The following is a 21,952-nucleotide window of genomic DNA, read 5'->3' as shown; positions in this document are numbered from 1 at the left end:
GAGCTAGCAGGGTATGAGAGTAGATTGAGAGGAAAAAGAAGTATCTTACGAGAAAGAAGTACATCTCCTCACATAATCACTCATATTAGCATAGCTTAGCTTAGTAATTAGCTTGGTAGAGAAGATGAGCATGCATTGAAGCTTGGCTCTTGGTTGGATTTGCATCCACATGCCAAGAGAGTGTTGATGTAGGCTTCTATCTCACAAGCTTGGAGTAGGTGATGAGCTCTCCATTAAAGCTTGGGAGGAGATAGAGTATTTTCCCTTCACACATGGTCAAGTGTGAGAGTGTGAGTGTCAATGCCAAGCAAAAATCAGCCCCCTCCCTCTCTTGGGCGAGCCCTAGCTGCTAAGTTAGTCTGGCTTTTGCCTCATTGGACCTCCCCAGGTCAAGCCAATAGGGATTAAGCAGCATAAGTGATAGCCTTCTGACATGTGTCCCCCTTTCCCCTTTTGTGAGAGCTTTAGATAATTAAATAATTAAACTAAACTCTCATTGGACCCCTTTGCCTCCTGGCCAATAGGAATCAGGCAAGCCATGGGGCTCCTGAATGCTCATTGGACCCCTTGGGAGACTGCCCAATAGTCTTCTAGGACACTTAATTCTTATTGGTTTCTTTTATTAAATGTTTTTAAATTAATTAGACTAGATTTACTCTAGCTTAATTCTCATTGGTCCACTTCAAGGGTCTTCCAATAGGAATTGGGCACACCTTGTGGGCATCTGGCCTAGGGAGCTGACATGTGTCCCTCATTCCCTTTGTGTAAAGGGAGCCTGTGTGTGTGTGTGTGGCTTTCTCTCTCATCCCCTAGCTTTGGGGCTCGCCCCCTCCCATGTAGGGATGTAGAAAGACTTTTTGGGCACACACTAAGCATCCAATTTTCCCTAAGGTTGACCTTTGGACACAACCTTTGAATTTTGGAACCTTAGCATTTTGGAAGTCTTAATGGGCTGAACCTTAGGGTCTTTTTAGCCCATTGTTTCACATGGCTCTTTTGCAGATGGCCCCCCCTTTGGATCCCTATTTTCCCTCCTTTGGATCCCTACTGTGGCCGGTCTGCTAACTTAACCAATATTCTAACTTTTTCTCCCTTGGCACTTCCCCACATTAAATGATCAGTTTAATATGAGAAAATCATTTAGGAGAATTAGATATTGATTATTATGACATTCGGTCACCTGTATTTTTCGGCCTGTCTTCATACGCGTTTACCGCACGGAGTGATTATAGGTTGATTTTGCAGTTCAAGTCTTTAGGGTGTTGTTCTTACCTAGTGCTTAGACTTCCCCTTGAGTTTGAGATCGATTCAATGATTCTAGATCCTGTTTCGTATAGCATTCGTTCGTAGTACGGATTTCAGTCACTTGCGTATTTTAGAACTCAGATTTGATTTCCTTAGTAGTGATTGTCATTAGAAGGTCGAGTAGGTGATTTGACACCCACCTAGTTGTTTCCATGCGCCTGCGGGTCAAGCTTTGTCCTCGTCTGACAAATTCTGTTGTTGGTTGAGTTCTTGCTATTTAGCTTCCGCTAGCGGCGTAACCGCCTTAACATTTGGCGCCGCTATCGGGGACGAGAGCCCTAAGTAGGTGACCTTAGACTAATCCTACGAGGTGAGTCGTATAAACTACTTTGTATATTTTAGTTAGAAAAGATCTAGGAGTGGTGGACTCCGAAGATCTCGAGAGATACTAGGAAGTGGGGTATTCCTGGGTCTTCCGTGTTGACAGTATTTTTAGTTTAGCTTAGATTTGTTTGTTGTTTTGTTGGTGTTGAGTAGTTGTTGATAGAAGAAGAATTTGCTAGTGCGTGAGTGACAGTGGATATCTTTAAAGTCACAATTACCAAACCCATTTTATGATTAGGAATAGCTTAGGTAGGACTTCATTTGATCCTGATCTAGAGCTAGTAATCATTGGAGTATTTGCTTGATATGGTTGATTGCATGTTAGATCACTAAACCGTCGAGTTAGTAGTGAAACTTGCAATCAACAAAAGTCAGAGAAATTTTCTGTGTATCTGGGAGTTGCTGAGCACTTGAGAAAGCTTTAGGAAGGATTCTGTGCCAAAAAACTGGAAATCTGCAACTTTAGACATTATACGCGTATGATGTCTAAATGACCAAACAAAGACCAAAACAGAAATTTTGACTTTACCAGAGTGTTCAAAAGGGGGGTTATACCCTAATTTCAACTTAAAACAAGAGCATTAACACTCAAAGAAACCCGAAAAGACAAGTCGGAGTCCAAGAAACGCAAAGAATAGGAAATTTTGGATTCAGATCTTGTTTTTACATTCAAACCTGACAAAAACACTTGAAACTCAATTGTAAACATTGGAGAAGGCTTAAAACCAAGAATAGTCAAAATCTAGGACAAAAGACATCATACGCGTTGTCAGGAGTTTTTTGGAGCAAGGGATTGCGCATATGTACATACACATGCATGGTGCATCGAATAAAGGATTGCCCAATTTCCATAGCCAGGTGGTTACGTGGGGCCCACATGTGTACAAGTAGGACAGCATGTACATAGTGCAGCGATTTTCACTATCACCAGTACCAGTATGTTTTCTCTACAATAATGAGGAGTTTATAGCGCCTAAAACTTCTCAAGGAAGCTATCCGTGGGCCGACGACATGAGGTCAGCAGGTGCGTCACATGACATCTAGTGGCGTCAGGAGGGCGAACGAGGTCAATATTTGCACGCGGATGAGGACGGACACAACGTGGGTGTTTTCTTGTGAGAGTTATGCAGAAAGGTCATCATTAGGACCACTTTTTGGGGCCACTTCACGTGGTGGCGAGATGCATTATTGGAAAAAAGCTGAGTGCCAGGTGTGCGAATGATGCAAAAAGGTGACGACTATGCACTGCGAGGTCAGTTTTTGGCGTGTTCCGAGTCCGTTTGAGGTCATCTAAAAGGCCAAGGGTGCCCAACTAATAAAGCTAAGTGTGGGAACTGAAAAAACAGAGAGAAAACCAAAAAAAACGTGGAGAAGAGAGGAGGAACAGCCGCAGGTGTGTTTTTGGGGATTTTGGAGCCTGTTTTGGCCGTAAACTGCTCATCCGAGGTCGGATTTGAGCACTTTGACATTGTAGACTGGGGTTTTGGGCCGTTCCGGACGCGATGGCGCTATCCATTTTGCCAAATTCCTCACTCTTTTTTTGCTGTTTTTCTGTGTAATCTTCTCCGATGAGTGAAGCTTCTTCTCCAATTTGTGATTGTATCTGGTATCTTTTACCCATATTGTGTGAGCTGTTTGCCCCATTGGTGTTGGCCCAAGCTCATTTGTATCTAAACATCAGAAGTTCTCCTCTTTTGAGCTGAGTTTTTGTGTGTGTGTGTGTGTGTGTGTGTGTGTGTGTGTGTGTCTCTGTGTGGAGTGGGGAAGTGGATAGTCTCTCTCTTCTTACTCCAGAGGTGTGTTCCCTGTCTCGGCCAGGTGTGTTGTGTAAGCCGAGTGGTGCCCCATAGTGTGTGTGTGTGTATCTTACCAAGAGTGTGTGTCGGGTCGTTATAGAGGCGCTGTGTGTGTTTTCATCCCGCTCACATTCTTTTGGCGCCCCCACGGAGGATCTTCTTCGAGTACCTTCTGCTTCGAGCTTCAAGCTTCGAGATTCGGGATTACAGGTTGCAGGTTGCAGACTACAGGTCACAGGTTACAGGTTACAGGTACAGGTACAGGTACAGGTACAGGTACAGGTACAGGTATAGGTGATTAACACAGGTACAGGTAGCTGGAGTACAGTGATATACTAGCAGTGATGTCACTTGTAGTTGTTGTGGGTATGCATCACTTGGCGCCTATTTGAGCGCATTGTCTGCTAGATTGTACGTTACTTGTGGAAACTGCCATTGTACGCATTTGTGGAGCCATACTTGGTTGTATTTGGCAGTCCCAACCATTTCTGAGACTTGGTCTGGAAGATAGTCATTTCTGAGACTTGACTATACGCGATTTGCATTATCCTTCGTGTGAGGGTCGATAGCGTGAGGTTTTTATTGAGCTGGGGGATTCTCAAATGTGGAGATCCTTTCGGTGATACAGGTAGCTGGAGCACCCTTTTCGTGACCTCGCCATAGGCTATGTACTAGTGAGTCCTATTTGATGCTCGGGTTCTATTGTTGGCAGTTTATGCATACAGATACAGTCTATATTTTGGGTTCTCATTGCTCTACTTATGGGGAAACTTTGTCGAAATTTTCCCAAGTTATGATGGCTGGTTTTTTGGTATTTTGAGCCATTTATGTTGTTATGCTGCTGAAATTCTGGCAAAATCAGAGGTTGAGTCAGGTGTGCCTTCTTGGGAGCTTCATGGTTGGCTTTAATGGATGATCAAAATGGCCCTCAGTTCACTCCTTTTCATTTAACTCAAAGAATTCAGATTAATGTTCATGTGTCCAGGAAGATATTTTTCCAGCAGCGCATAGTCTTTATGTTTGGGCCAAGAAGATTGAGAGAGATCCTGGAATGTCCTTTGCCTGTTGTAATTCCGATGATCAACTATGAAAACTCATTTGATGTGCATGTGTTTGTTCTCATCTAAAGCAGAGCTCCATTGAAGTTTCTGGGGATTGGGTAGTGAAAAGTTTTGGGTTCTTGCACGTGTGTTTGAAGGGGTTCTCTAGCCATGGCTTTCTCTTATCCGGAGTTTCATGGAAGAAGTGATGAAGATGTGGAGGACTTTCTGGAAAAGATGGAGGTTGCCTGCATTAGCAACCAGATTCATGACCCTGCGCAGATGTTACGCCTTCTCCAAATTTGTTTGAAGAGTGATGCATGAGTTTGGTCTAAAGCATTTGAAGAGGAGTTGTGTGTGGATGATCCACCTGTAAGGTTGAGTTGGGACAATCTACGAAATGGGTTGGAAGTGGAGTTTGTGAAGATAGAAGATCCTCACAAAGTGTGGCAAGAAGTACAGGCTTTGGTGCAAAAGGAAGGTGAGCCAGTAGATGCGTACATACGTAAGTTTTTATTGGCATGGGAGCGAATGTGCAAGGCCATAGCACCACAGGTACCCCCGCCTGACATGATGAAGAAGGACATGTTCTTGGCTGGTGTTTGGGAGAATATACGTTGGAGAGTGGAGCTAAAGAAGCCTAGGAAATATGAGGATGCACTAGAGGTAGCAAGGAACAAAGAGTGGAAGCTGAGAAAAATGAGCCAGTTAGGGGTGGAGTCTTTGCCAATGAGGTCTGAATTTCAGCCTATAGAGTCTTTACAAGGGCGCATGTCAATGGTTCATCATGAACCAGTGGTTCCTGTTACTACTCAGGTTATGCCAACAGTGGTCACTACAGCAGTGCAAGATGATGGGCTAAGGCAAGACGTGAGGCAAATGGTAGATTTGATGAAGAATCTCAGCCTAAACATGCTAGGTCAAGTGGGAAATAATCGAGGTCGAGGGAGGTTTGCAAATCAGCCAGGAGGTGAAGAAAGGCCTAGGAATGGTGTTGGACAAAGCAATGGTAGGTTTTGGAGGCAGACGCCCACATGTTATAATTGTGGAGAGTTGGGTCACATCAGCCCGCAATGTGATAAGCCACCAAGGATGGGGGGAGACATGTATCCATTGCCAAGACAGGTGCTAACTAGGTCAAATGATTATGGCATCGAAATTAAGGGAGACGAAGGAACCAGTGGACTGACCCATGAGGAAAAGGGAAAGACAAAAGTGCTAAGTGTAGTCACCTTGGAGAAGGCATCAAAGCTAGAGGATACATTAGTGATGCCTATTGGGAAGAGGACCACAGAGGATAAGGAAGGAAGAAGTGCCCCAGGTCCTAGTAAGAAGAAAGGAAAGAGCCATGAAGGCGAGGATGTCAAGGCCAAGAGGAAAAGGAGAGCTCGTCGAAAGTTTCATGTTTCAGATTTTCCACTAGGGGATGGGCAATTAAGCTATGACTTGAAGGAGGATCTGACGAGCAGGAAGGCAGATGTTACTTTTGGGCAGCTTATAGAGATGGTGCCTAAGCTAAAGCGACAGTGGAAGAGGATGGTTAACCCAATGAGAAAGAGCCAGAGAGAGGTTCAGTGAAGGTGTTGGCAATGGACGAGCTACCAGACATTTGTCCAATAGTAGATGTGTGGCATAAAAGGAAAAATTTGGGACAAGGTTATGTGGATGGCGGAGCCCAAATATGCATCATAACACACTCATGCGTTGAGAAGATGGGTCTCACAGTGGCTGGGGTGTCAGGTTTTCGGATCAGATTGGCAAACCATCAAAAAGTAAAATGCTTGGGTGTTGTAAAGAGCTTAGAAGTGGAGGCATATGATGCAAAGGCAGTGGTTGATTTTCATGTGATGCCAGCAGGGTTGGGAGCATATCCTATTATACTGGGCAGACCATGGTTACGTGCACTGGGAGCTGTTCAAGATTGGCGACATGGTACGATTAGCCTCTATGGAAAGACAGGTACCAAGAAGCTTTATAATATGGAAACAAGGAAACGATTAGAGGAGCTTTATGAAGATGAGGATGAGTCTAGTGATGAAGACTCTTCCATGGTGACAGATGAGGACAGTGATAGCACTACCAGCAGTGATGAGGATGCTGATGTTGCATTTCTTTTGATGGAAAAAGAAATCCAAGAGATTGGTTTAGTTGCATTTGCGAATGAGGTTGAAGATGAAAGTGAAGGGCCTTATGAAGTGATTGAAGGGCTGATGCAAACCAAGGTTGAGTTGTCAAAGAAGCAGGAATTAATGATGCAAATGATCAGTGGAGACCTCTCAGCTATGGAGAAGGATATATATTTGCACATGCTGGCTAGTTTTCCTGATTTGTTCATTACTTCATATGAAGAGATCAGAGGGTTCAAGGGTGAAGAGATGCATATAGAGCTGAAAGAAGGTGCTAAGCCAGTGTGGCAAAGGCTAAGAAGGATGGGTCAAGAGAAAATGGAAGCCTTGCAGGTAGAGGTGGACAAGTTACTGAAGGCAGGGTTCATAGTTCCAGTGGATACCACAGAATGGGTGAGTCCAGTTGTAGTCAGTCCAAAGAAGGATGGGAAGTGGAGAATTTGTGTGGATTTTAAACCCTTAAACGCAGCCACTAAGAAGAACCCATATCCTCTTCCATTCATCGATCAGATCTTGGATTCAGTGGCAGGTTGTGAGAGGTACAGTGTGTGTGATGGTTTTTCAGGCTATTTTCAATTGAAGATTGCTCTTAAAGACCGCACAAAGACAACTTTCATTACGCCATGGAGCTGCTATTGCTACACAGTGTTGCCGTTTGGGTTGTCAAATGGACCATCTTTCTATCAAGAGAGAGAAAATTGGGTGTTGGAACCATTCATTGGTAGTTGTGTTAAAGCTTTTATGGATGACTTCTGTGTCTATAGCAGTAGGGCTGAACACCATGAGAAGGTGCAGATGGTATTGGCTCGATATGATGAATGTGGAGGACAACTAAATCCAAAGAAATGTCATCAAGCACAGCCAAGGGTGAAGTTATTGGGCCATATGGTGTCAGAAAATGGCATTGAGGCTGATCCAGATAAGGTGAAGTCTATTATTCTTCTTCCATCACCTATGAGTACGAAGCAATTGGCAACCTTTATACACAAAGTGAAGTACATGGCACGGTTTATTCCATTGTCTTCGCAGCTTCTTTATCCATTACAGCAAGTGGCAAAGCATGATCCATTGCAATGGGATGACAAGTGTGAAGACGTGTTTCAAGAGGTGAAAGAGGTGTTAGGGGGGTTGTCAGCCATGCAGGCTCCTGATTGGGAGAAAGTTTTTTATGTAAATCCATCAGTAGGGGATGATGCCATTGGAGCCATGCTATTGCAAAAGGGGAAGGGCAGCCATTATATGAGGCCAGTGTATTGTGCAAGCCGAGTGAAGTTGGTAGCGGAGAGAAAGTTATCGGAAGTAGAGCTAGTGATGGCCGTGTAATATTTGCTTGTCGACGATTTCGTCATTACTTGCTACCACGGCCTTTTGTTTTCTTGACGAGTTATGCCTTTTTGCCACAGTTAATTAATGGTACTAACATGTCAAATGTGGTGAAGAAATGGGTAATTGAGCTGCAAGAGTTTGAGTTCTCTTTTCTAGTGGAAGATAGTACAAGGGCTACCCTAGCTGATTTGTTGACCTACAAGGAGAATCCCCTTATTGTTAAGGAAGAGGTGGTGAGAAAGGTAGTTGAAGAAGTGCCACAGATCAGCAATGCACATGTGTTGTTCTTTGATGGTTCATACAGAAAGAGCCACGATGCAGCTTCAGGGGGTATAGCACTTTATGATCCAGAGGGGAAGCTAGTATGCAAGAGAGGGTTCAAATTGGATGCGCATAGTAACAATGAGGCTGAATATGCTACATTGGAAGCCGGATTACACATTTGTTTGAAGCATGGGGTTCGAAGGTTGAGCATAAAAGGTGATGCCTTGTTAGTGGTGAAGCAAGTGCTAGGTGTGTGGAAGAGCAAGAACACCTCATTGAAGGAAATGTGCTTTAGAATTAAAGGCCTGTTAAAAAAGTTTGAAGCATGGAGCATCAGACACATTGAACGTGCTCTAAATGGAGAGGCACATGAAGCAGCTCAAGGCATGATTGGGGAGCTATTCGTGTTGAGGACCAATTTACCTCTTTATCATGGCCGGGAAAGTTTGGCTCAAGAAGAGGAGTTTTTGCTAACAGGAATCATTCCAAAGGAGATTCAGAAGTCTAAGAAGTATGGCTTTGTGCGTAGAGCATACAGGTACAAATTGATTGGTGATTCTTATACATGAAAGGGGCTGATCTCGTGTTGAGACGTGTACCTTGGCGGGAGGAGCTTTACAGAGTGTTGGAAGAGAATCATGAAGGCGCATGTGGTGGCCATTTTGCTCTAAAGATCACCTTGCATAAGATTTGCAAGAGGGGTATGTATGGCCTAGTTTGCACAAGGATGTTCACCATTGGTGTAGGTCTTGCAATAGATGTCAAGCATTTGGGAAGAGAGTGTTGAAGCCAGAGCTACGAAAAACCATTATGGCGTTTGATGTGTTTGAAAAGTGGGGGATTGATGCAATAGGCCCGTTACCTATCACAAGCAGGGGCAAAAGCTATATTTTGACGGCAGTGGACTATCTTTCTAGATGGGCAGAGGCTATAGCAGTAAAACAGATCACTGCAAAGGATGTGGCAAAATTTGTGTATGATGAAATATGTTGCAAGTTTGGGGTGCCATTAGAGCTACTTTTAGATAAGGGGCCAGGATTTAGAGCTAAACTGCTAGACTTCTTATGCACAGAGATGAAGATTAAGCACCAGCATACCACTCCTTATTACCCATAGTGTAATGGCTTAAATGAAAGATTCAATGGTGAGTTGGTACAGATTCTTTCGAAAGTGACAGAGCACCAAGGAAAGAATTGGGATTTGGAATTGCCTAGTGCATTATGGGCTTACCGTACTTCGGTGAAGACAGGTACAGGGTTTACTCCATTTCTTTTGGTGTATGGAAAAGAAGCACTATTGCCTGTGGAAGTAGAGTTGCCTGCGGTCAAGATGTTAGAGAAGTTGCTTGGGCCGCCTAGTGATGCATTCAAAGAGAGGCTCTTGCAGTTACAAGAGGTACAGTTGGATAGGATGAGCGCATTGGAGCATTATGGGCAGATGCAGGATAAGGCTTTGGCAAAGATAAATGAACAGGTCAAAAGTAAGGGTATCAAGAAACATGACTTGGTTTTGCGCTACAACAGTAAGCTGGACAACACCTTCCAAAAGAAGTTTCAAATTAAGTGGAAAGGCCCTTTCAAGGTAGTGGAGTGTTTTCCAAATGGCACATATCAGCTAGCTAACCTGGATGGTGTTCTACATAAGTCAAGGGTAAATGGGTTGCGTCTTAAATTGTATCATGCTAGATTGATGATGGTGGAGCAAGATGAGCTGTTTGTGGATCAAGCAGTGTTGGTGAGGGATGAGGAGACCTGTGATGCGGCGAGTCTCATATCTCTCTTTGCTGCTGCTGATCATGAATGATCTAGCAGGCTAGGGGATGGGCAAATTATGTCAGGAGTTTTTTGGAGCAAGGGATTGCGCATATGTACATACACATGCATGGTGCATCGAATAAAGGATTGCCCAATTTCCATAGCCAGGTGGTTACGTGGGGCCCACATGTGTACAAGTAGGACAGCATGTACATAGTGCAGCGATTTTCACTATCACCAGTACCAGTATGTTTTTTCTACAATAATGAGGAGTTTATAGCGCCTAAAACTTCTCGAGGAAGCTATCCACGGGCCGACGACATGAGGTCAGCAGGTGCGTCAGATGACATCTAGTGGCGTCAGGAGGGCGAACGAGGTCAATATTTGCACGCGGATGAGGACGGACACAACGTGGGTGTTTTCTTGTGAGAGTTATGCAGAAAGGTCATCATTAGGACCACTTTTTGGGGCCACTTCACGTGGTGGCGAGATGCATTATTGGAAAAAGGCTGAGTGCCAGGTGTGCGAATGATGCAAAAAGGTGACGACTATGCACTGCGAGGTCAGTTTTTGGCCTGTTCCGGGTCCGTTTGAGGTCATCTAAAAGGCCAAGGGTGCGCAACTAATAAAGCTAAGTGTGGGAACTGAAGAAACAGAGAGAAGACCAAAAAAAACGTGGAGAAGAGAGGAGGAACAGCCGCAGGTGTGTTTTTGGGGATTTTGGAGCCTGTTTTGGCCGTAAACTGCTCATCCGAGGTCGGATTTGAGCACTTTGACATTGTAGACTGGGGTTTTGGGCCGTTCCGGACGCGATGGCGCTATCCATTTTTCCAAATTCCTCACTCTTTTTCTGTTGTTTTTCTGTGTAATCTTCTCCGGTGAGTGAAGCTTCTTCTCCAATTTGTGATTGTATCTGGTATCTTTTACCCATATTGTGTGAGTTGTTTGCCCCATTGGTGTTGGCCCAAGCTCATTTGTATCTAAACATCAGAAGTTCTCCTCTTTTGAGCTGAGTTTGTGTGTGTGTGTGTGTGTGTGTGTGTGTGTGTGTGTGTGTGTGTCTCTGTGTGGAGTGGGGAAGTGGATAGTCTCTCTCTTCTTACTCCAGAGGTGTGTTCCCTGTCTCGGCCAGGTGTGTTGTGTAAGCCGAGTGGTGCCCCATAGTGTGTGTGTGTGTATCTTACCAAGAGTGTGTGTCGGGTCGTTATAGAGGCGTTGTGTGTGTTTTCATCCCGCTCACAGCGTATAATGTCTTTTAGCACATCCACTGCTTATTTTTGATATCTGACCTGACCGGATTGTTACAAGCACTGTAGAAAGCATAAATATCAAGTCTTGACCCAAATTGATGAAAAAGACATCATACGCGTATGATGTCTTTGACCTAATTTTGGACATATTTTGATACTTTGCCAACACAGATCCATTGTAATAGTTGTCTAGAGGTTATATTTCAAGTTTCATCCCATTTGCATCACAATTGACCCAAAAAAACAAGTTAAAAGCGGAAAATTGCCAAGAAAAGCCTAAATTAGCCATAACTTGCTCAAACAGAGTTCAAACTGAATTTTGTGAGTGGAAAGAGCATAAGGGGCCTACTGAGAGTGAGCATAACCAAAATAGTCTAAATCTGTGAAAAAAGACATCATACGCGTATAATGTCTTTTTCAGCATAACTGCAACAAAATTCTCACTTGATGAAACAGAAGTTGTCCAACTGACAAGATTAAACAATTGACCAAGTATCAATCAGTTTGGATCAATTCTGACCACAAAAACTTGGGGAAAACAAATTGCCAAGACGGAAAAGTTAAAGTCCTTTAGGGGAATTGATGAATTTGAGATCGGGCAGGAACCTCCAGAATAACCAACCAAAACAAGGGGAACCAGCAAGTGTCATATCAACCGAGGGAAGTGTAAACCAAAGTTGGGTGCAACCATTAGAGCCGATCTTTGAAGGAAGTGTCTCTGATACTTCTTCGGAGAGATCTTACGAGATTTTCACCGAACACGTGGAACACCTGAACCTGAACAACAGAAAAAATATGGCAGCAGGATCATCAAACCCTTCCGCCACAATGAAGCTATTGTTCATAAAATACCAGTACGACAATGAGCAAGGTGCCAAGATCTACAAGATGGAATGGACCGCTATTGTGTAAAGATAGAAGAGAGACCTAGTGAGTTCAAGGACTTAGTGCCTGTGAGCTATAGCGGAGATAGATATCTAGATGACGAGGGTACCATGTACTTGGTAGTCCTAAACCCTAACATTGTGGACAAGTGGGGATTGATGGGCACCAAAGCCAAAGTAGATGAAGAACTTGAGGAGAAAGCACCAATAATGAACTTCCCTGATGCGAGGTTAAGAAGAGAGAATGAAACTACAAGGATCAACACTGATAACATCTATGTGGGGCTATACAAATATAATAATGGGGAGCAAGATCTCTATTATAGATGTGAAGAACCTACACTGGAGAGTTGACAGACCAAAAAAGACTTTATGTCTTTACCTACACAGAGGGATCGGAAGTGAAAATTGCCGCTTACGACAAGTATGGCAGGCAATACTCAACAATGGGCAAGAAAGAATTAGAAGGATATACATACTTTGGGGGACCACTACATCAGTATTATGTTACTTCTAGCTCACAAAGACCAGCACCAACAAATGGAGGGCAAAACCCAATGACGACAGGAGGACAAAGAACTCAGGCTGCTGACTCTTTCAGTCAACCTCAGTACTCGAAGCCCGGACCAATGGGATCATTACATTCCAGAGAGTCAATGGATACGAATCGAGGTAGTGCAGTTCCAATCCCCACGTATACCACTCCAGGTCCAAGGTTCGAAGCGGAACCATCACATTTACCTCCTAGTAGTAGATTCAGGGCAGAGGAACCGACAAGGGTAACCCATGAAGTCCATGATGCTAGAGAAAGCTTTAGCCGGGACACAGGAGCAATGAGATTGGTAGCAGACCATAGACGTATGAGACCATCTCAAGTAGCGAAGTGTATGCCAAAGAAGTATGGTGGTTCAGGAGATCCGTATGCACATGTGTCACTCTTTAAGCAAGTCTTAAGAGCTGAGCAGATAACAGATTTCCATACACAATACGAGGGATTTGGTCTTACTCTAGAAGGTACGGCATTGACATGGTTTCAACCACTGAACATAGGGGGATTCCATGACATTGACCATTTGCTAAGAGAGTTTGCTGAGGAATTCTCAAAACGAGGGATTAAGCACAATACGGTCTCACAAATATATGCTTTTAAACAGAGAGAACACGAAAAAGTGAAGGAAGCTTCACTTCGCTTCAAACAATACATTGAGAGATGTCCAGTACGTGAACGACCACAAGATGACAGACTATCTGTTCTCTTTATTGAGGGACTGAGAAACGACACTCTCAAGAAGGACTTGCACTTGAAAGCTTGTACAAGTTTCGAGCAAGTAACGAGAGAGGCATTGTACTTAGTGGATAACTGTACGGTTTATGGAGAGGTGTCAGCGGATACAGATTTTGCATCCAGTAGCTCTTCCTCCGTAGCGAGCGAGACTACCACTAAAAAGAATGTTCAAACAACAACCATGCCAAATGTAGAGCAAATGATAGAAGATGCTCTAAAAAGGATGGCACCATACCAAAAACCATTGCCAAAAACACTGAAATGGTGTGCTATTGAACAAAAATGGACAAACCATCCAACAGAGGAGTGCTATTACAACAAAGGGTATGTAAGGGAGCGTCAGTATGCACCTCCTGCTCAATTAGCACCACCTCAAGTACATCCAGTACCTCGATACCCAACGGGAAATGTACCAGGACCTATGGGGATAGAAAGACCGCAACCGGTATTGGGACAACAACCACCTTTACCAGGAGCAAGACCAGTGGGCATTAGATATGCACCAACCTTAGAGAATCAGGAAGAACAAGCCTTAGTGCCTGTTCAAGCCTATTATGAAGAATCTGGTGCACACATGTCTCCAACTGTGTATTACCCACCAAAGAACCCAAACAACCAGAACCATGGGGCATGATTGGGAATGTTGGAATACCAACATTTACAAGTGCTTCTGATGAAGAGAGATACAATTTGGACGCAAGAACATTGATGTTCATAGCTCATGGAGGGTTAACAGGACAAAGACCATCCTATCCACAAAGGACGAATCAAATGGGACCAAGACCAGCACTAGGACCCTGTTACAAGTGTGGAGGTGACCATCTGATGAATGTTTGTCCACATACGGAAATCATTAGAATTAACGCTTATTGCACTGAGTGTGGGGTTACTCACTTCATTGAGGATTGTTCAAAGAATCCAAACAAAGTGCAAAAGACGACATTGAATATGCTAGAAACTATTCCTACCAGCAGTGGGTCTGAAAATGAAACTCTGATACCAACGCAAGTTGTTACTAGAGCTCAAGCTAAGAAAACCACTAGAGAACCTGAGAATGGAAAGTTAGCGACTGAAGTGGTTAGTCAAGGACCGCGGAGTCAGAAAAACACATGGAAAGCTAGAAAAGCACGCATGAAGTTGAGAAAAGAACGTGAAGACGCTATTCTAGCTGAGGAACTAAAGCGAACTAAAGATAGATTAGAAAAACTTGAGAGTCAAAACGGGAAACGAGAGATGAGCCCGGAAAGAACGAAACAAAAGAGTATCAAAGAAACAACGAGCTTAAGCTCAGGGGGATCAGTGCTAGTCGACAAAGTACACGAACCATTGGACGCACTGATGAGAGCTTACGAAGCTAGGTTAAAGAACAACCAAACACAAGAACAGAGGTGGATGACATACCCAAACGCGGAATTGGAAAAGCAGAGACTTGAAATGTGCCAGAGAATGATCGAGACTGCACAAGCCTTATTAGAACCACCAAAAGAAACAATGAATTGTGGAACGGAAAACCCAATTCAGCAAGAGACTATTGTTTCACGGGTAGCTGAAAAGACTCCCAGTGCACAAAAGCCTGAAAATACACACAAGGATGACCGCATAGTGTTGAACACAACCGATCAGGAGATAGAGAGTTTTCATCCAGTCATACAGAGGTCTTACGGAAGAGATGAGGATTACAATGAATTTTGGAAACAAGTGAGAGAGGCAAACTTTGCAAACGAGCTAAGTTGCCAAGCTAATCAGACAAATTGGGAAAAGGACATCAGGAATCCTCCCATAGTGGAATTTGAGGCAGGATCTCAAGTGGACTTGGATCTGCAATCTTACTGGGGAGATGGGGGCTCTGTTAGAACAATGGAGAGCAAACCTCATTCACTGAATACCTTACCTTCATACTTAGGAGAGTATGAAGCAAAATCCGAGATTAGAGCACTTCCCTCACGAAGAATCTCATCAGAAAAAGTCATGGACTCGCAAGGATTGATAGAGATCTTGTCAACACCAGTGACATGCACTATCACTCTAGCTGAGCTTTTGAGGCTAAGACCACATATGTGGACCACTGTAGGAAAATGCTTGGAGAAATTTGGGATAAAAGACCCAACATCGAGACTGCAAGAGGGTATACAAGAGCTGAGTAAACCACAAAAGAACGCTAAGCCTGTACCCTTAAACAAGGTCGGAGAGTATTGCGAAGGTGAAGAGGGGAATACAACCTTACCAGTTGAATTCCAAGGAGTGAAGACGATGGCAATACTAGACAGCGGAGCTGGGGTAGCCATTGCTACAAAAGAAATCTGGAAAAAATGGGGGAAACCAGCAATAAGGAAGACTAGGTTGAAACTCCAATTAGCAGATGGACACATGGAGAAACCTATGGGGTTATTAGAGAAAGTTGTAGTGACTTCTTGCGGCATTGAATACGAACATACTTTTGCTATTGTCGATTTTGGCAAGGAGAATAACTATGATATCATACTGGGAAGACCATTCATGAGACAGTTGAAAATGGTCCAGGATTGGGGCTACGATCACATATACCTGAGAAATATGGAAACCACTACACGTGTGAACCTGAAAGACCATAGCTACAAAGATGTGAACCGAACACCGGTGGAGGAGTTTGATTCAGCTACTTTGGCGGGATCCGAATTTCCAGCTTGGTTAGGTAAACCCAAGGAGTTATGGATGTGTGGAGCTTCGAAATGTGGAAGTCTGAAACGAGAAGAATGTGTTTTAGAAAGGGCTATCGAAGACGAAACTTATATAGGAGAACCCTTTCCAGAGGACACGCTTGAACCATTAGAATGGACACACATTCTAGCAACCCTAGATGTTTGTGCAATTCCGGATGGTCCCACAACAAAATTTTGCGACAAGGACGGGTACGACGTGGTTCCGTACTTCATGTTGAGAACTGTACTCGAAAAAGAAACTGAAAAGAACGATACACTGGAAAAGGAAGATGAAGAGGAGGTGTTTCACGACATTCCCGATCATCCTGAGTGGGAAAATGAAGCAGACAACGAGTCAACGGACAATTCAAGCGGAAACAAAGAAACTATAACGGATGTCCGATTTTATGATTTTCCGAACCAAACTAAACAACGCCAGAAACGCTATAGAGCAAAAAAAAAAACAAAGGGGGTTAGAACCAATCCGATGCCTAGAATAAGAGGAAAAAATCAATTCCTAATGCTAGTAAAGGCGGAAGATTGTGTTAAGGACAAGATTTCTGGAAGAATGAGAGGCAATGATCAAAAGAGCTTACGAAAAGACAAAAGAGGCTCAAGAAATCGAGTTCAAAGGAATGGAATGAAAACTGAAACTGAAAAATCAGAAAAGAACAAGTGCAACAGAGAACACACGGAGTCCAAGCTAGAACATAGAAACAAGTACAGAGAGCTCAAGAAAACTCTGAAAGAAGTTTGGACGACAGAAATTGAGAGTGGAGAGGACGAAAACGCCAAAATCAAGGAAAACATGGATGTTCCCTCTCACTATAGGAAATTCACAATAGAGGATAAGAAGGTGGTATTAACCCAACCTATTCGAGAGAAGAGGGAGAACGAATCTTATGACGGACCGGAGGATGCAAAAAAAGTTGATTTAGCAGCTCCAGGTGAGACACCTAGACCGGTGTACATAGCCACAGATTTGTCTCCAGGCGAGGAAGAGAGACTTTTGAGTCTTCTCAGAGAGTATAGGGATGTGTTTGCATGGTCTTATAAAGACTTAAAGGGAGTTGACCCATCGATATGCCAACACACAATCCCACTGAAACAAGACGCAAAGCCTAGCAGACAGAGACCATACACATATAATGATACTTTTGCTAAGCGAATCAAAGAAGAGATAGATAAGCTAATGGAAGCTGAATTCATATACGAGATTGAACACACCGATTGGGTATCTCCGATTGTGGTAGTACCCAAGAAGAACGGAAAACTCCGAGTGTGTGTCAACTTAAAGAAAGTGAATGCTGCAACAATCAGGGACAATTATCCCCTGCCGATAACTGATCATGTTCTAGAGCGTGTATCAGGGAAAACAGCATACTCCTTTCTTGATGGTTTTTCAGGATATAACCAGCTAGCCATAGCACTGGAAGATCAACATAAAACAGCTTTTGCAACTGAGTGGGGAATTTATGCTTATAGGGTTATGCCTTTTGGTCTAACCAATGCTCCCGCAACCTTCCAGAGGCTGATGACGCATGCTTTCAAAGAATACTTAAGGTTGTTTCTAGAAATATACATGGATGACTTATGTGTACATTCTCTTCTGAGAGATGAGCATCTAGAACACCTAAGAAAAGTATTTGAGAAATGTAGGACATATCGCATTTGTCTCAATCCTGAGAAATGTGTGTTTATGGTCCGACAGGGCAGAATTCTGGGACATATTGTCTCACAAAACGGAATATCCACGGATTTAGAGAAGATAAAAGTTATAGTGGATATGCCTAGACCAACCAATGCGAAACAAGTACAGAGCTTTATGGGACATTGCGGATATTATAGACGATTCATTTACATGTACGCTATAATAGGCCAACCACTTTACAGGCTAATAGTGAACTTTGAATGGACAGAGGAGTGTGAGGAATCGTTCAAGAAATTGAAAGAGGCACTCATTACTGCTCCAGTCTTGAAATCACCAGATTGGGAGAAGATATTCCATGTGCATATAGATGCTTCGGCATATGCAATAGGATGCATTCTGGCTCAGCCAGAAGAAGGAAACATGGATTTTCCTATCTGTTACGCCAGTCGACAGCTCAACAATGCAGAGAAGAATTACACCACAACAGAGCGAGAGGGATTAGGAATGATATATGCTGTGAAAAATTTCGGCATTATCTTCTAGCCAACAAGTTTGTGTTTTTTACGGATCACCAAGCCTTGCTCTACCTAGTGAATAAACCATGCAATACCGGGAGAATAGTGAGATGGTTCATTATCTTACTGGAATTCGACTTCACGGTAGTAGTAAAGAAAGGAAAAACACATCTTAGAGCTGATCATCTTTCGCGATTGACAATGGAGAAGACCCTATAGGAGTAGATGACGACATGCCAGACGCGTACTTGTTCAACATAGAAATGATACCGAAGTGGTCTCAAAATGTCGTTAACCTATTAACCTATGGAGGAGAGTTTGATAGAAGAGAATACAACCAGAAACATATTGCTATTCAGCAATCCAAGAATCTTCAATTGGTTGCAGGAAGGTTGTATCAATTGGGGAATGATCATGTTTTAAGACTATGCATCAATCCTGAGGAATATAATATATATCTACACGAAGCACATGTTCAGGAATGTGCATTTCATTGTTCAAGAAGGAACACATATAGGAATTTGTTACAATTGGGAGTCTATTGGACAGGAATGAAAGAAAGCGTACATGAATATGTCACTGTATGTATTGTATGTTCATCAAAACCGCCAGCAGAGTATTCGACATTATATCAGATAACGATCGCTCCAGAATGGAGTCAATATATTGTTGAATATCTCACAAATAGAAATTTCCCAGAAGGAACGTCAAAAGCTCGTCAGAAATGTGTAGAGACAGAAGCTAGAGATTACGCTTTAATAGGAGATCAACTCTATAAGAGAGGTAAAGACAACCAGCTTAGGATTTGCGCATCAGAGTCTGAGTATGTGATAATCCTTGAGCAAGCTCATGGAGGAGTAGGTGGAGGCCATTTCTCAGGTGATAAGACAGCAAAACTTGTCTTAGCCGCAGGAATATGGTGGCCAACATTACATATGGACGCTGAGGAATACGTTAGACGGTGCGATGACTGCCAGCGGACCAAAGTACCACTTAAAAGAGATGATATGCCGCTTAGACCAATGATGGGGGCAAGAGCTTTTGCAAAATGGGGGATTGATTATGTCGGACCCATTTCACCTCTTGCATATAAGACTCATGCACAATACATCATTGTGGCTACAGACTATCTAACAAAGTGGGTCGAAGCAAAGGCAACTTAAAAAGCAGATGCCAGGACCACGGCACAATTTCTATATGAATACGTCTTTGTACGATATGGATTGCCAATAGAAATTGTGAGTGATCGAGGCACACATTTTATAAATGAAGTGATAGAGATCCTTCTAGATGAATTCATGGTAATCCATAGGAAATCAGCCCCGTATCATCCACAAGCAAACGGACAAGCTGAAGCAACAAACAAAACCATATGCACGGTCCTTACGAAGATTGTATCTGAGTCGAGAACTGACTGGGACCAGAAGTTGCATTCAACATTATGGGCATATAGGGTAGCATATAAAACATCAATAGGAACGACCCCATATAACATGGTTTTTGGGCTAAATGCTATCTTACCAATAGAATTCTTGATTTCAACCTTAAGGGTGGCTAAGGATCTAGAGTGGACAGGGCACGAGCTTTCTGATAGAATAGATGACCTGGAAAAGCTAGATGAGCTTCGCCTAAAAGCAGTAGCTTCTATCTACGCTCAAAAAAGGCGACAAAAGGAATTTTTTGATAAGCATGTGCGGACTAAAGAGTTTAAGGTTGGGGACTATGTCCTAGTTTACACTCTGAAACAGCATGCTAAGAAGCTTAAAAAGCGAGGGATGGGACCTCTGGTGATTAAAGATCTATCACCAAGTGGAGCCGTCAAGCTTGCTACATTAGACGGAGAAGAAATGCCCAATTGGATTAGTGGATGCAGAGTGAAAAAGTATCTTTTGCCGCTAACCCAAGACATGCTTCTCAAAATACATCAAGAAAAGCTGCGTGTCCAGAAAAAGAAAATGATTGTGGAGGAAGCGCAAGCCGAGGCGAAGGAAAAATGGAGAAAAGAAGACTACTGCGTCAGAAACAGCGCAATGAAGGAGCAATACGAATAAACGCAGTCAGTATAACAGAAATGGATAATGACAAAGAAGAACCCATCATTGAATGCAAAGTAGGAACCAACCAAATCAAAGCCAGAGCACTATTGGATTCAGGAGCTCAAGCTAACCTACTTTCACTCAGTTTGTATAGACAATTGACAAATGACACTAAACTACAAACTGCCAAGCAAGAGTTAAAGAGTTACTCTGAGAATTCAATCAAAACTGTCGGATGCACAGTTTTACATATACAGATTAACCAATATGTGTATCCTCATATGTTTTACGTGGTTGAAGACCAAGCTACACAACATCCATTATTGCTAGGACAACCATGGCAGAAGCAATACAATGCAATGATTGACTGGAGTTCTAAATCAGTGCTTATCAAATACGAAGGTGAAAGTCAATCAGTTAAGTTCACCAAAGGAGCAGAGCCAACTCCAAAGGACGAATCCAAAGACAAAGGTAAACAACAACCAGAGAAAAAGAAGAAGCAATGGCAACCAAAAGTTTCTATACAACCGGATTACTCTTCGACGAGGAATTCTCAACAGTGGATAAGGAAGACAAGCAATAATATAACAGCTCAACCTTGGGAAACAACGGAGTCAAAGTTGGTATGGAGACCAAAAAAGGTTGTGCCAGAGAACACAAAGGTGGAAAACAGAGTCTTCAATACCAGACAACAGAGTGATTCCAGACAATCAAGGACAGTGAAACAGATCTGGATTCCAAAGAAGTTCATGACGGCACAAAGCTATAGCAAGCAAATTTGGATCCCAAAGATTTGTAAACAGGAACTCCCTTCAGTACAATCAACGGAAACTCCTAGGTATTTCAAAGCGAGGAAATCACCACAAAGGACAAAGCAGGTTTGGGTCGCAAAGAGTTTGTGGCAAGCACAAGCGAAGCGGAAGCAGATTTGGATTGTGCAAAAGAACAAAAAGGTAAAAATGAATCCATCTACTGATTCTACTACCGAAGTATCACCAACCCAAAACCCGACCACCAATCCTTCAATAAAACAAAGAGCAGCTTTATTGGAAAGACTGTTGTATCATCGCTCTGCAATTGCATTGGGAACTTATGACCAAAACAACTACAATGCTTCGCCCACAGACACTTCATAGTCGTCCGGGAGGACTCAGACTAGGAGGGGGGGAGGTATACAGGTATACAGGAGTTACAAAGCAGCTACAAGTGCTAAAAACAAACAAAAACAAAAATTATATTACAAGGGCAGTGTCTTACATGATTTTGCAATTTTTATGTTTGATTGCGGATATTGATAATATTTATGCCCTTATATACCTTGTTTTGCAACAAGAAGAGATCAAATGATGAATTTGGGTCTCTAGACGTGTAAATATCACTAAATAAGAGTGTTTTTGGAGCTAAAAAGTGGAAAAAAGTGGTAATCCAAGTCCAGAAATCACAAATAAGTGTATATTCATATACACAGAGTTACCAGCTATTTATCGTGTATGTTTGGAATTTTTTGGCTTCAATTTACTATTTTCCTTTATTTTTATGATTTTCTTGATAAAAGTAAAAGAAAAATTAAAAAAGCAGGTGAAATGAGATCGAAAAAAAGAAAAGAATAGACAGTGATGGTCCTAATGACAAGGGCAACCCATGGTAAAAATTGGGTACAATCCTGAAAAAGTTGCGGAAAGCCTGAAATGACAAAATTTTGGCAAAGTGGACAGATT

Source organism: Adiantum capillus-veneris, chromosome 26 (assembly GCF_014529385.1).
Source record: "Adiantum capillus-veneris isolate H3 chromosome 26, ASM1452938v2, whole genome shotgun sequence".
Classification (NCBI taxonomy): domain Eukaryota; kingdom Viridiplantae; phylum Streptophyta; class Polypodiopsida; order Polypodiales; family Pteridaceae; genus Adiantum; species Adiantum capillus-veneris.
The sequence above is the reverse complement of the archived record's forward strand: the minus strand, read 5'-3'. Positions refer to the sequence as shown.